The sequence below is a fragment of the Macaca nemestrina genome, chromosome 19 (genome assembly GCF_043159975.1).
Source record: "Macaca nemestrina isolate mMacNem1 chromosome 19, mMacNem.hap1, whole genome shotgun sequence".
NCBI lineage: Eukaryota > Metazoa > Chordata > Mammalia > Primates > Cercopithecidae > Macaca > Macaca nemestrina.
The window spans coordinates 56619965-56631282 of record NC_092143.1 but is presented as its reverse complement, the minus strand read 5'-3'; the positions used below and the strand labels follow the sequence as shown (position 1 = coordinate 56631282).

General features: G+C 44.5%; 1 long non-coding RNA gene across 2 annotated transcripts in view; it reads left to right on the top strand.

Annotated features, from left to right (window-relative positions):
- The first annotated feature begins 2118 nt into the window (after nucleotides 1-2118).
- The window catches only part of LOC139360036 (uncharacterized), a 61056-nt gene continuing 51856 nt past the window's right edge, over nucleotides 2119-11318 (top strand). The window contains exon 1 of one of the 2 annotated variants that reach the window (XR_011616953.1): nucleotides 2119-2217. This is a non-coding gene — a long non-coding RNA (uncharacterized lncRNA). The remainder of the gene's footprint in view (nucleotides 2218-11318) is intronic. The other variant, XR_011616954.1, reaches the window with a different exon arrangement.

Below are 11318 nucleotides of genomic sequence, written 5' to 3'. Positions count from 1 at the left end.
TATTTATTTATTTATTGAGATGGAGTCTTGCTCTGTTACCCAGGCTAGAGTGCAGTGGTGTGATCTCAGCTCACTGCAACCTCTGCCTCCTGGATTCAAGTGATTCTCGTGCTTCAGCGTCCTAAGTAGCTGGGACTACAGGTACCTGCCACCACGCCTGGCTAATTTTTGTATTTTCAGTAGAGACGGGTTTCACCATGTTGGCCAGGCTACTCTCAAACTCCTGACCTCAGGTGATCCACCTGCCTCCTGAAGTGCTGGGAGTACAGGCATGAGCCACCACGCCTGGCCCAGAAAACATGCTTTTGAAGAATACTACTTTAAGAGAACCAAATAGCTAAGACTCATTAATTCGTATGCATAAGCGATTCACAACTCATTCTGAAAACCATGCCCACAAGGCTACTGAGTATTACAATAAGAGATCACCCAGGATTGCATAGAAGTTCTCAGATAATGGAAATAAGGGAAGCCTGAGAAATGCTATGACTCTGGAGCCAGTTCAAAGAGCCAATCAGTTTTCAGTTTGCTGCAAAGAGCTCAAAGAAATAGTCTCATGAGGGAAGTACTTTCAGCTTTTACTGTTAAAACATTACTTCCACATTAAAGGAACCATTCCAACAAAACAAAACAAAACAAAACCCAATCAGCTGGGCACTGTGCTTGTGCCTGAAATCCCAGCACTTTGGGAAGCCGAGGTGGGAGATGGGAGGATCACCTGAGCCTAGGAGCTTGGGACCAGCCTATGCAACACAGTAGGATCCCATCTCTATTAAAAAATAAATAAATAAATAAATAAATAAATAAGAAAAAAGAAAAACAACAACAACAAAGGCAACCGCACATTCCTTTATCTGAATGTATTTCCATTTTTTTTCCATATCCATATTATTTACTTAACTATGTATTTTAAAATACTTAGGTTGTTTCTAATTTCACTATTATAATTAATGCTGGGAGGCACATCTTTATGAATATACGATTTTTCTCCTTTCAAAGTATTTCTTTCAAGCATGTCCCAAGCCTCTGCTTGTTGAGGATCAAAGGAGAATAGCAAATTCTGTCTTGCTATGTATTATCAAAATATTGCAAAAAAGACTGTATCAATTCACAATACCATCACAATCATAGTGACTTGTGAGGGCAACGATTTCTTCAAGTATTATTAGCTCGTTAGCAACAAAGGGGTGGGGATGGCACTTCTCTTTGTATCATTTTACTCTTAAGTATCATCAGTAACTAATCGCATTTTTTGTTGTTGTTGTTTTGGGTTTTTTTTTTTTGAGACAGAGTCTGGCTCTGCTGCCCAGACTGGAGTACAGTGGCGGGATCTTGGCTCACTGCAGCCTCTGCCTTCCGGGTTCAAGTGATTCTCCTGCCTCAGCCTCCCAAGTAGCTGGGATTATAGACGTGTACCATCACGCCTGGCTAATTTTTATAATTTTAGTAGAGACGGGCTTTCACCATGTTGGCCAGGCTGGTCTCAAACTCCTGACCTCAGGTGATCCATCTGCCTGGGCCTCCCAAAGTGCTGGGAGTATAGGCGTGAGCCACCGCACCCGGGCTAATCACATTTTTTAAATTGGGCAGGAGGTATACGACAGTGTTTGTACAACTTCAGCAAATGATGACTACTTTAAAAATCTTACGTGCCCCTCCATCTTCCCTTGTTATGTATCCTGCCATTTGATTTTTTTTCTCACTTCAAGTACTGTTCTAGGTACTGAAGAAACACCAGTGTCCTGTATAAAGCCTGTGAGTTCATAAAGCTTGTTACCAAATAAACGATACAATTTTACACAATGATGTGCTATGAAACAAACAATAGCAGACACACATATTAATATAATTTACTATGTGCCAAGCACTGTTTTAAACACCTTAGTAAAAACATACAAAGGTTAAATCCTCATAAAAGTTCTAGATTATTTTTACCCCCATGTTGTAGATGGGGAGGCAGTCATAGCAAAGCCAGATACTCTGACCAAAGGCAAAGCTGGGGTCTGAATCCAGGCCGTCCACACTTATCCATGGTGCTGTGTGGTTAAGAGGCCATAGGCAGCAGGGGCCCCTGGGGCGACCACTGCGCGTTTTCTCTGCGCAGAGGAGGAAGCGGCGGCAGGCAACCGCACTCCCAGATGAAGAGGGGCCGGAAGAGTCTGAGGAACGAGACCCGAGAGGTGGGAAAGGTTGAGGTCACCGCTTTGGAGCCGTCAGGTACCCTAAGGGATATAAGAGGGACCCCAGGGCTAAAGCAGCCTCAGGAAGAGAGGGGCCGCCCTGTCACTTCAGCGCCAGGCGCAGAATCTGGGCTAAACCTGAGAGGGGGGAAGGAACCCCCGACACCGCACGACGGCCAGAAAGAACTGGGTCCGCGGCGGGGAGGCTTCGGTCAAAGCCTGGGACGCAGGGGTCTTTCCGCCGGGGACGCCGCTCTTGGCTCCACCCTGCTGTGGCGGGAGGGCTACGGGAGGGCTGACTTCCGACAGTCTCCGGACCTCCCGGCCTCCCAGGCTGGGAACCGCCGGGGCGAAGCGGCAGGTGGCGCGTGGGGCCGACGGGCGGCGCGTGGGGCCGGCAGGGGGCGTGGGTTCAGCTGGGAGGGCAGGCGCCGGGGTCTGCCGGGGAAGGACGAGGGGAAGGGGTGCGCGGACTCCCGGGCAGACAGCGATGTGGGGGCAGCGGCGGGGAGGGGCTTGGGGATCTGGGACTGTGTAGAGGGTGCTGTACTGGCGCGCGGAGGAAGGGGTGGCGCCGCGTCCGCCGTCGCCTCTCCGCGTCCCCCTTCCACCGCCCGGGGACCGCCGCTTCTGACCGCGGCCTGGGGGCCCTAAAGAGGCCTCGGGTCTCACCTCCCGGCAGAGAAGCGCCGACCCAGACACCGTCGGGGAGAAACCGGGGAACCGCAAGCTGCGCAACAGCTTCCGGTTCTGGCGGCGGGTGGGGGCGGGGCCCGGAACGCTGGGACGTTGCCACGGAGACGAGCCGCCGCAGCCGCGCACTTAGGGGAGAGAGAACTGGGAGGCTCGACGGGTGAGAATCCAGCTGCTCTGCTCAGTGTTCGGTTCAGTAAACTAGCATTGTTGCTTCGGAAAGTACTTTTGCTTACATTATTCATTTACTCCGATAACTCAGTAAGGTTATTCCCATTTTACAGAAAATAAACTCAAATGTCCTGTGAGTTGCCAAGGATTACAGAGAGGGGCAAATGCTCTGCTGTCTACCACTGAGTACAATCCCCAATACCATTCCCACTCCTGGAGTGGTTGCACTCCAAGTACTGACGGTTTAAGGGGCGGGTTTGACATCCGCAACCCCCACGCTTTCACAGGAGAACACAATGGCCCTTGAAAAAGTGAGAACTGACCCACGTAAAATTTGTCACAATACATACACATTTATTTCCTCAGATAATCTTAACCGCAATTGAAAAATAAGTTTGAGGCCGGGCGCGGTGGCTCATGCTTGTAATCCCAGCACTTTGGGAGGTCGAGATCGGCGGATCACATGAGCCAGGGAGTTCGAGACCAGCCTGGGCAACATGGCTAAACCCCATCTCTACAAAAAATACAAAATTAGCCGAATGTAGAGACGCATGCCTGTAGTCCCCGCTACTTGGGAGGCTGAGGGGTGAGGATCACCTAAATCTGGGGTCAAGTGAGTCATGATTGTGCCACTGCACTCCAGCCTGAGCTGCAAAGTGAGACCGTCTCAAAAAAATAAAAATAAAATAAATTTGAGCCTAAATGCACCACAGCCCCACCCTGTGACTTCCTCCTCTAGCACATTTCCCTAGGGACTCCTGGAAAATGTACTTGTACTCAAAACTGAGGAATTAGGGAGAGGACAGAGATGCTTGAAAAGCACTTGTTAATTAATAAACAACAATAACAATAACAAAAAATCTCTTTTCGTATGACGCCCCCCCAATAGTATGTTAGTACTGGAATCTGAAGTGAAGAAAGAAGAGGCTGGTTTACTCAGTCTATGACGCCAGGGGACTAGGGAGAGGTTTGGATCCCAATTAACGTACAATAAAACTAAATTTGAAGAAATTCTTGCTTCAAACAAGGGGCTTTCACAGGATAAGACTTTTTGCTGAGGCAGCTGCCAACACAAATAGCAAACAGCCCAAAAGTGCCAGTGGGAATGTGTTTCTGGCGCTGGTGGGTAGGGTAGGTTAAATGACTCACGTCAGTGGATAATTTGAAACGAGGGCAAGGCTTGGCAGTGGCATGAAGTAACAGGAGATAATTTAAGGAGACTATGAACATTCAAAAGCTTCAAGGAGAAGGAGGAACTGTGGGATGTGGCAAGAGGTCAGGGATGATGAATTCATGGGTATGGTCCACCAAACAGATATCAGAGGCCAAAGTTAACAACAACAACAACAAAAAGGGAGCAGACATAAAAGATTGATTAGAAAAGTTTCACAGTCAGGTAGGTAGAGCAAGAACAGGTTTTTGTTTGCTGTTTTAATTTTTTTTTTAATGTTTGGGGGTAAAGTGAAAAGAAATTAGCAGCAATAAAGTCCCAGTAGAGTGAGCACCTACTATATACCAGTAGTATGGTAAACACGGGGAATTCAATGGTAAAATGTAGATTCTTGCCCTTTAGGGGCTAATACACTAATTAAAGAGAAAGATGTGTAAATGGACATTTCTAAACAATGTGGCAACATTCTGATGGAGATAACTACAGGATACTATAAAAGCACAAAGAGAGGGAGGTCCTGGGAGAGACTGGGATTGGAGTTGATGGAGAAGGCTGGGATTGGAGTTGATGGAGAAGGCTGGTGTTGACACATTTGAGACTGAGGTACCAGTGTGGGATGTTGTTTAGATTTGCTGGATTAAAGGACAGCGGGATAAGTGGCTGAGGATGAGGCTGAAGAGGCAAACAGCAGCCTAGTTTTAAAGCATTTGACAGGCGGAGTAAAGGGCTATGAACTAAGGTTTTAAGCAGAAACTTGAGTTAGTGGCATGTGCACATCTGCAATTCAGGTAGGGCTCTCTGATAGTAACATGAAGGATAGATTTGAAGGGAGGCAAAACTCAAGACAGGGTGACCAGCCCTGAAGCTGTTGCAAAGATCCAGGCTGCAGCTGGTGAAGGTCTGAACTAGCACAGAGGGGACGAGAATGGGGGCAGATTCTGGAAACACTTGGGAGGCTGGTGCTTGCTTAGATGGAAGACTGACAGATGATTGGGTACATAATGTGTCATTCAGGAAAGTTAGACAACAGAGTATGTTTGACAATGGCTTATGTGGACATTTGAGGGGAGTTTTGGGTAGACTGGATCAGAAGCTGAATGGGATGCTATCATCAATAACTCTGCACATAATTGGACATTTTGTGTGATCATGTGAAAATAAATATCAAATCTGAATGCTTCCCTTATATAGGTATATAAAGATCTCTATGACTTTTATGAACCATTTCTAAGGCAATCACTCTATAATGACATTATAGAGACATTTATTTCTCAACTTTGTACTCTTCTTCACCACTCCCTTCATCCCAACATATTTGCTCTCCACCTGGGTAGAAGCTTTTAGGGGCATGGATCTGTGTCTGTCTAAACACATAACCCTTGTTTTCTTTGACCAGAGGTGCAAAGAAGCAGATATATTATATACAGCTGCCATGTTTCTATAGGATAAGGAATTAGAAAGTTAAAAAAATTAGGTTGGCTCAAGCATGGTGACTCATGCCTGTAATCCCAGCACTTTGGGAGGTCAAGGTGGGAGGATTGCCTGAGCCCAGGAGTTCGAGATAGCCTGGACAACATGGCAAAAACCCGTGTCCACAAAAAAAAAAAAAAAATACAAAAATTAGGTGGGCATAATGGCATGCACCTTTAGTCTCAGTTTCTTGGGAGGCTGAGATGGGCGAATCACTTGAGCCCAGGAAGTCAAGGCTGCAGTGAGCCACGATCTCTCCATTACACTCCAACGTGGGCAACAGAATGAGACACTGTCTCAAAAAAAAAAAAAAAAAAAAAAAGAAAGAAAGAAACTTAGGTTTATAAACACTGCATGTTCTCACTTATAAGTGAGAGCTAAACATTGAGTACACATAGACACAAAGAGGGGAATAATAGACACTAGGGTCTACATGAGTGGGAGGAGGGGGGGATTCAAAAACTACCCACTATGCCTATTACCTGGGTGATGAAATAATATGTACACCAAACCCCCATGTAATTTATCTGTATAACAAGCCTCCACATGTACTCCTGAAACTGAAATAAAAAATTAACAAAAATAAAAACTTTAAAATTAAAAAAAAAAAAAAAGAAATTTAGATTTAGCAATAAAAAGCAATTTGCCTACAATGGAACTATGGTTTCCAAGCAAGTGGTGGATGGGGTGTATGTGTAGGAGTCCAAGTGTGGGTACACACTTGTCAACGTGAAATAATAAAAGGGTCAGAATCCAGTTTTAAAGAGTTTATTCAAGCAAAAAGCTGGGAATAACCATTCTGGGACACACAGACTCCAGAGAAATGGGATCAGTGCTCCAAAGTTAAAAGTTAAATCTTGCTAATATAGGAAGAAGACAAAGAAATTTATCAGGATTACAACATTTTCTATACAAGGCTGGCTTAATAGTTTCAACAAATTAATTAGTTACAGTTTGTTTTCTTTTCCATACAGCTTGTTTTCTTTATAGTTGGTTTTCATTTCCTTTCCAATTTAAAAGAGTGTATTTAACATTCTATCTTAAGGCAATGTGATAGTCAAGAAGTTTGTGTGTGAGAAAGGTAAGAGAAAGGTGAATCTATAATAAAGGCCAACAGTGGAGAGGGAAGGGGTCTTCCCTTTGGCCATATATAACATTTTACAAAACAATGTAGGTAAGGGAAAAGGCTTCATCTGTAACCAGAGAAACAGAAGGTTATAGCTCCCTAGTTTATAGGTGCCTATCATGTGACTCAGGATCAGTAATAACATTCCTCCAAGTCCTAAAATAATTTAGAGTTCCAGCAGCTTAGATTTCAAATGACTTTTTTTCCACAGAGTGAACAGATACGAGAGTTTGTATGAGGGAACTAGGGGAGCTCTCGCTCCCTTGGTGGAAGACGTGAATAAAGTATCAAGCTGGGAAAACAGTTAAGGAAGTGTATTAGTCTGTTTTCACACTGTTGATAAAGACATACCTGAGACTGGCAATTTACAAAAGGAAGAGGTTTAGTTGGACTTGTGGTTCCACATGACTGGGGAGGCCTCACAATCATGGCAGAAGGCAAAGAGGAGCCAGTCGTATCTTACGTGGATGGCGGCAGGTAAGAGAAAAGAGAGCTTGTGCAGAGAAACTCCTGTTTTTAAAACCATCAGATCTAACGAGACCCATTCCCTACCATGAGAACAGCACGGGAAAGACCCGCCCCCATGCTTCAGTCATCTCCCAGCGGGTCCCTCCCACAACACGTGGGGATTATGGGAGCTACAAAATGAGATTTGGGTGGGGACACAAAGCCAAACTATATCAGGAAGTATCCCAAACTGAGTTCATCTTCTCTCCCCTTCACCCTCAATAAGCCAAATTCCTTGCTTTGATAGTGAAACTGCTGTTAGCTCTATGTTCCAGGCAGTAAGTCTTAGGAGTCATCTTAGACGTTTTTCTTCCCCTTGTTTATGAAATCCATTGTGGTCCTAAAGTCAACAGACAAACCTGGGTTCACTCCCCAACTCTGCCACAAGCTACTGTGGGTTAAGTCCTAAAATTCTCTAATCCTCATTTCCTGATTATAAAATTGGGATCATAATAATCTGAAGATTAAATGAAATAATGTAGATAAAGCTCCCCAGGTGATCCCAATGGGCACCTGTATTAGTTTCCTGTGGCCGCTGCAACAAATTATCACAAATCTGGTGACTTAAAACAACAGAAATATATTTCCTCACAGTTCTAAAAGACAGAAGTCAGAAACCCATTTCACTGGGCTTAAAGTGTCAGCATGCAGGGCAGTCCTCCTTCTGGAGGCTCTAGAGGAGAATTCATTCCTTTCTTCCTCCAGCATTTTTTGGCTGCCAGCATTCCTTGGCTTCTGGCTGCATCACTCCAATCTTCAAGGCCAACATCTTTAAATCTCCCTCTACCTCCTTTTCATAAGGATGCACATGGTTGCATTTAGGGCCCACCCAGATAATCCAGAATAATCTATCCGTCACAAGACCCTTAATTTAAATACATCTGCAAAGTCTCTTTTTCCAAATGAGGTAACATTGGTAAATGTGATGTAAACATCTGTAAATGTTCCAGGAATTAGGACGTGATACCGTTTGGGGCCATTTTTTTAACCTACCACAGCAGTCAAGGGGGAGAGTCTCCATATTTACTAAAGAATTGTCTCAAAAAAAAAAAAAATCTTTGAGAAGACAAGCATTTGAGAGGAATTTTAACCCATGATCTGTGGCTCTTTGTGTACCCAATGTGGTAACCACTAGACACCTGTGGCTAATTACATTTTAATTTTAATTAATTAAAATTAGAAATTCAGTTCCTCAGTCACACTTGTCACAGTTCAAATGCTCACTAGCCTCATGTGGCTAGTGGTTCCCATAATGGACAGCACACGTATAGAACATTTTCTTCAGCACAGAAAGCTCTAACGGACATTGCTGGGTACCTCTCAAAATATGTATTTCTAGGTGCATATGTGCATTTTTCTTGGGGCAGGGTCTAACAGAAGACACAAGCTATAAATCTTGACAATGACCAGTCTGACAATGACCAGCTCATTGTTTTAAAATTGAATTGGTTGTTAACTTTTAAGTTTTGATTTAGGACATTAAAAAGAAAAACAAGCTACAAGGCCAGAGAATCGCTTGGGCCCAGAAGGTTGAGACCAGCTTGGGGAACATAGGGGGACCCCCCTCATCTCTACAAAAAATTAAAAAATTAACCAAGGGTGGTGGCACGTGCCTGTAGTCCCAGCTACTCAGGAGGCTGAGATGGGAAAATCACTTCATGTAATTAGTCCTGCTAGCTTCTGCTAGCTTAGTGAAAGCTTTGTCATCTGAGTTAGACTGTGTGAAGGTGGCAGTGGTGCAGGTCTCCCTGTGGACTAGATACCCCAATCTTGCCTCCCCCTTGACAATGCAGTAAGGACCCCCTATCTTATGACACAGGGCAGGAGGGAAGACGGACAGCTCTACAGGATCCACATCATGTGCAGTCCCCACCAACTGAGCCTTTTCATTCTCCACCAAGGTGGTGACAGTGTTAACCCTGCTGGAAGGACAGGTGGCCTCTTAGTGGAGACATCCCCTTTGCTGGCAACTGTCTTATCAGCCCACGACAACAGCCTCTGCTTCTCTTGTTTTGTCTCTGGTCTGTACTTGTGGGCCAGCCCAAGCAGTTAAGGAGCTCACTGGCAGTCTGAAGTCTGGGTAAACTAGTTAATCATAGGAGGCATCTTCTGCTGCTCATAGGGTATAGCCCTTTGCCGCTGCAATCAGATATAGCTGGGCCATTTGACAAAGCAAGTGAGGTCCCTTTGGGGCTGAATGTCCTCTCCAATGCCAAAATTCTTAGGCCTTTTCCCAAACAAGGGATTTACCACCTTCTTAGCCTCCTGCTTCTTTAAGACAGCAGAGGCTGGGGCCATTTTTCTTCCCCTTGGCCTTCTTTTCCTTTGGCATCTTGGGCAGCTGGAGAAAGAAAGGAAAGGGAATTCTCCCCTCCGTCTTCTGAACACCGCTGACTGTTCCTCTTGTTCTGCAACCTCACATATTATTAGCGTTCTCCACTGTTCTGCCTTTAGTTCCTGCACTTTTCATGCCGTAGGCTCTCTGTGGCTACCTTATCTATAGCCACCTATGAGGTTTCAACTACCATATCTAAAGTAATTAGTTCCAACCTATATCTTGAGCCTGACCTGTTTTTTGAATCTCTTCTCCATAGAGTTGACTGCTACTAAACATAATTGCTTGTTTCCCGACACCCTACACTGATCATAAATTATTCCTCCCTTTCCCTCTACCTACTCCTTTTCTCCCGTATCTTCTATCTTCTGGACTAGCACTGCCATTCACCCATTCTCTCCAACAGAAATTTGGGATCTTCTATGATGCGTCTATTTCACTCATGTACATGTTAGGCAGGGTCTGCATCTCATTTATCCTTGTGTTGTCTATGTCTATGCTCCATAAAAACATAATAAAAAAAGGAGAGGAACAAATTGATAAAAGAATCAGTTTGCTTATAGCAATGGGCTTATGAGAGTGGACTCGAAACAAGAAGATGTGAAGTTTGATTCATATTCATAATGGGAGCCCGGGGTAACATAGGAAGGAAATGAAGGATGAGGTCAAAATGTTAAATCTGAAATTTAACAAAGATGATTCAGACAGATTTAAAGGCATAGTTACCAAAGAAGACAGATAATCCATGAGGAAGATTTACTTTGGAATAAAAAGCACAATGGGGCCAGGTGCAGTGGCTCATGCCTATAATCCTAGAACTCTGGGAGGCTGAGGAGGATCACCTGAGGTCAGGAGTTCGAGACCAGCCTGGCCAACATGGTGAAACCCTATCACTACTAAAAATAAATAAATAAATAAAAACTAGCTGGGCATGGTGGTGAATGCCTGTGATCCCAGTTACTCAGGAGGCTGAGGCAGGAGAATTGGTTGAACCCAGGAGGCAGAGGTTGCAGTGAGCGGAGATCGTACCACTAAACTTCAGCCTGGGTGACAGAGCAAGACTCCGTCTCCATAAAAGAAAAAAAAAAAAAAGCATAATGGCTTCATGACAAATTTGAATGTGAAGAGATGAAGAGAATGCATCTCATGCAATACTGAAAATACATGTCAGGGAAGACAGTAAAACATGCTGAGAAAGAGACATGTTGGAGCTTTAGGGTCTGCTATAACACTGGATGCTCAGCACACTGTCCCGTATGAAGTCTTGCTCCCCACCTCTCTTCCAAGGCGTGGGGCTCCATGTTTTCATCTTCAAGTTGGTTCTCCACAGACTGGAACTAAATATTTAGCAATATGTGAGGTGATTCCTCTATGAGTTTCCTCCCTAGGAAATTCATACTGTAACTACCACAAACTTGGTGGCTTGAAACAACAGGGATTTACTATCACATGGTTCTGGAGGTTAGAAATCTGAAATGAAGGTGTTGGTAAGGCCATACCCTTTTCCTTGTCTCTATGATTCCTGCTGGTTGCCGGCAGTCTTTGACATTCCCCGTCACATGGCCTTCTTCCCTCTGTGTCTGAGTGTGGTTCCATGTATCATCTTTTTAAAAGATATCAGTTGTTGGCTTTAGGACCCACCTAACAATCAAGTATGACCTCATC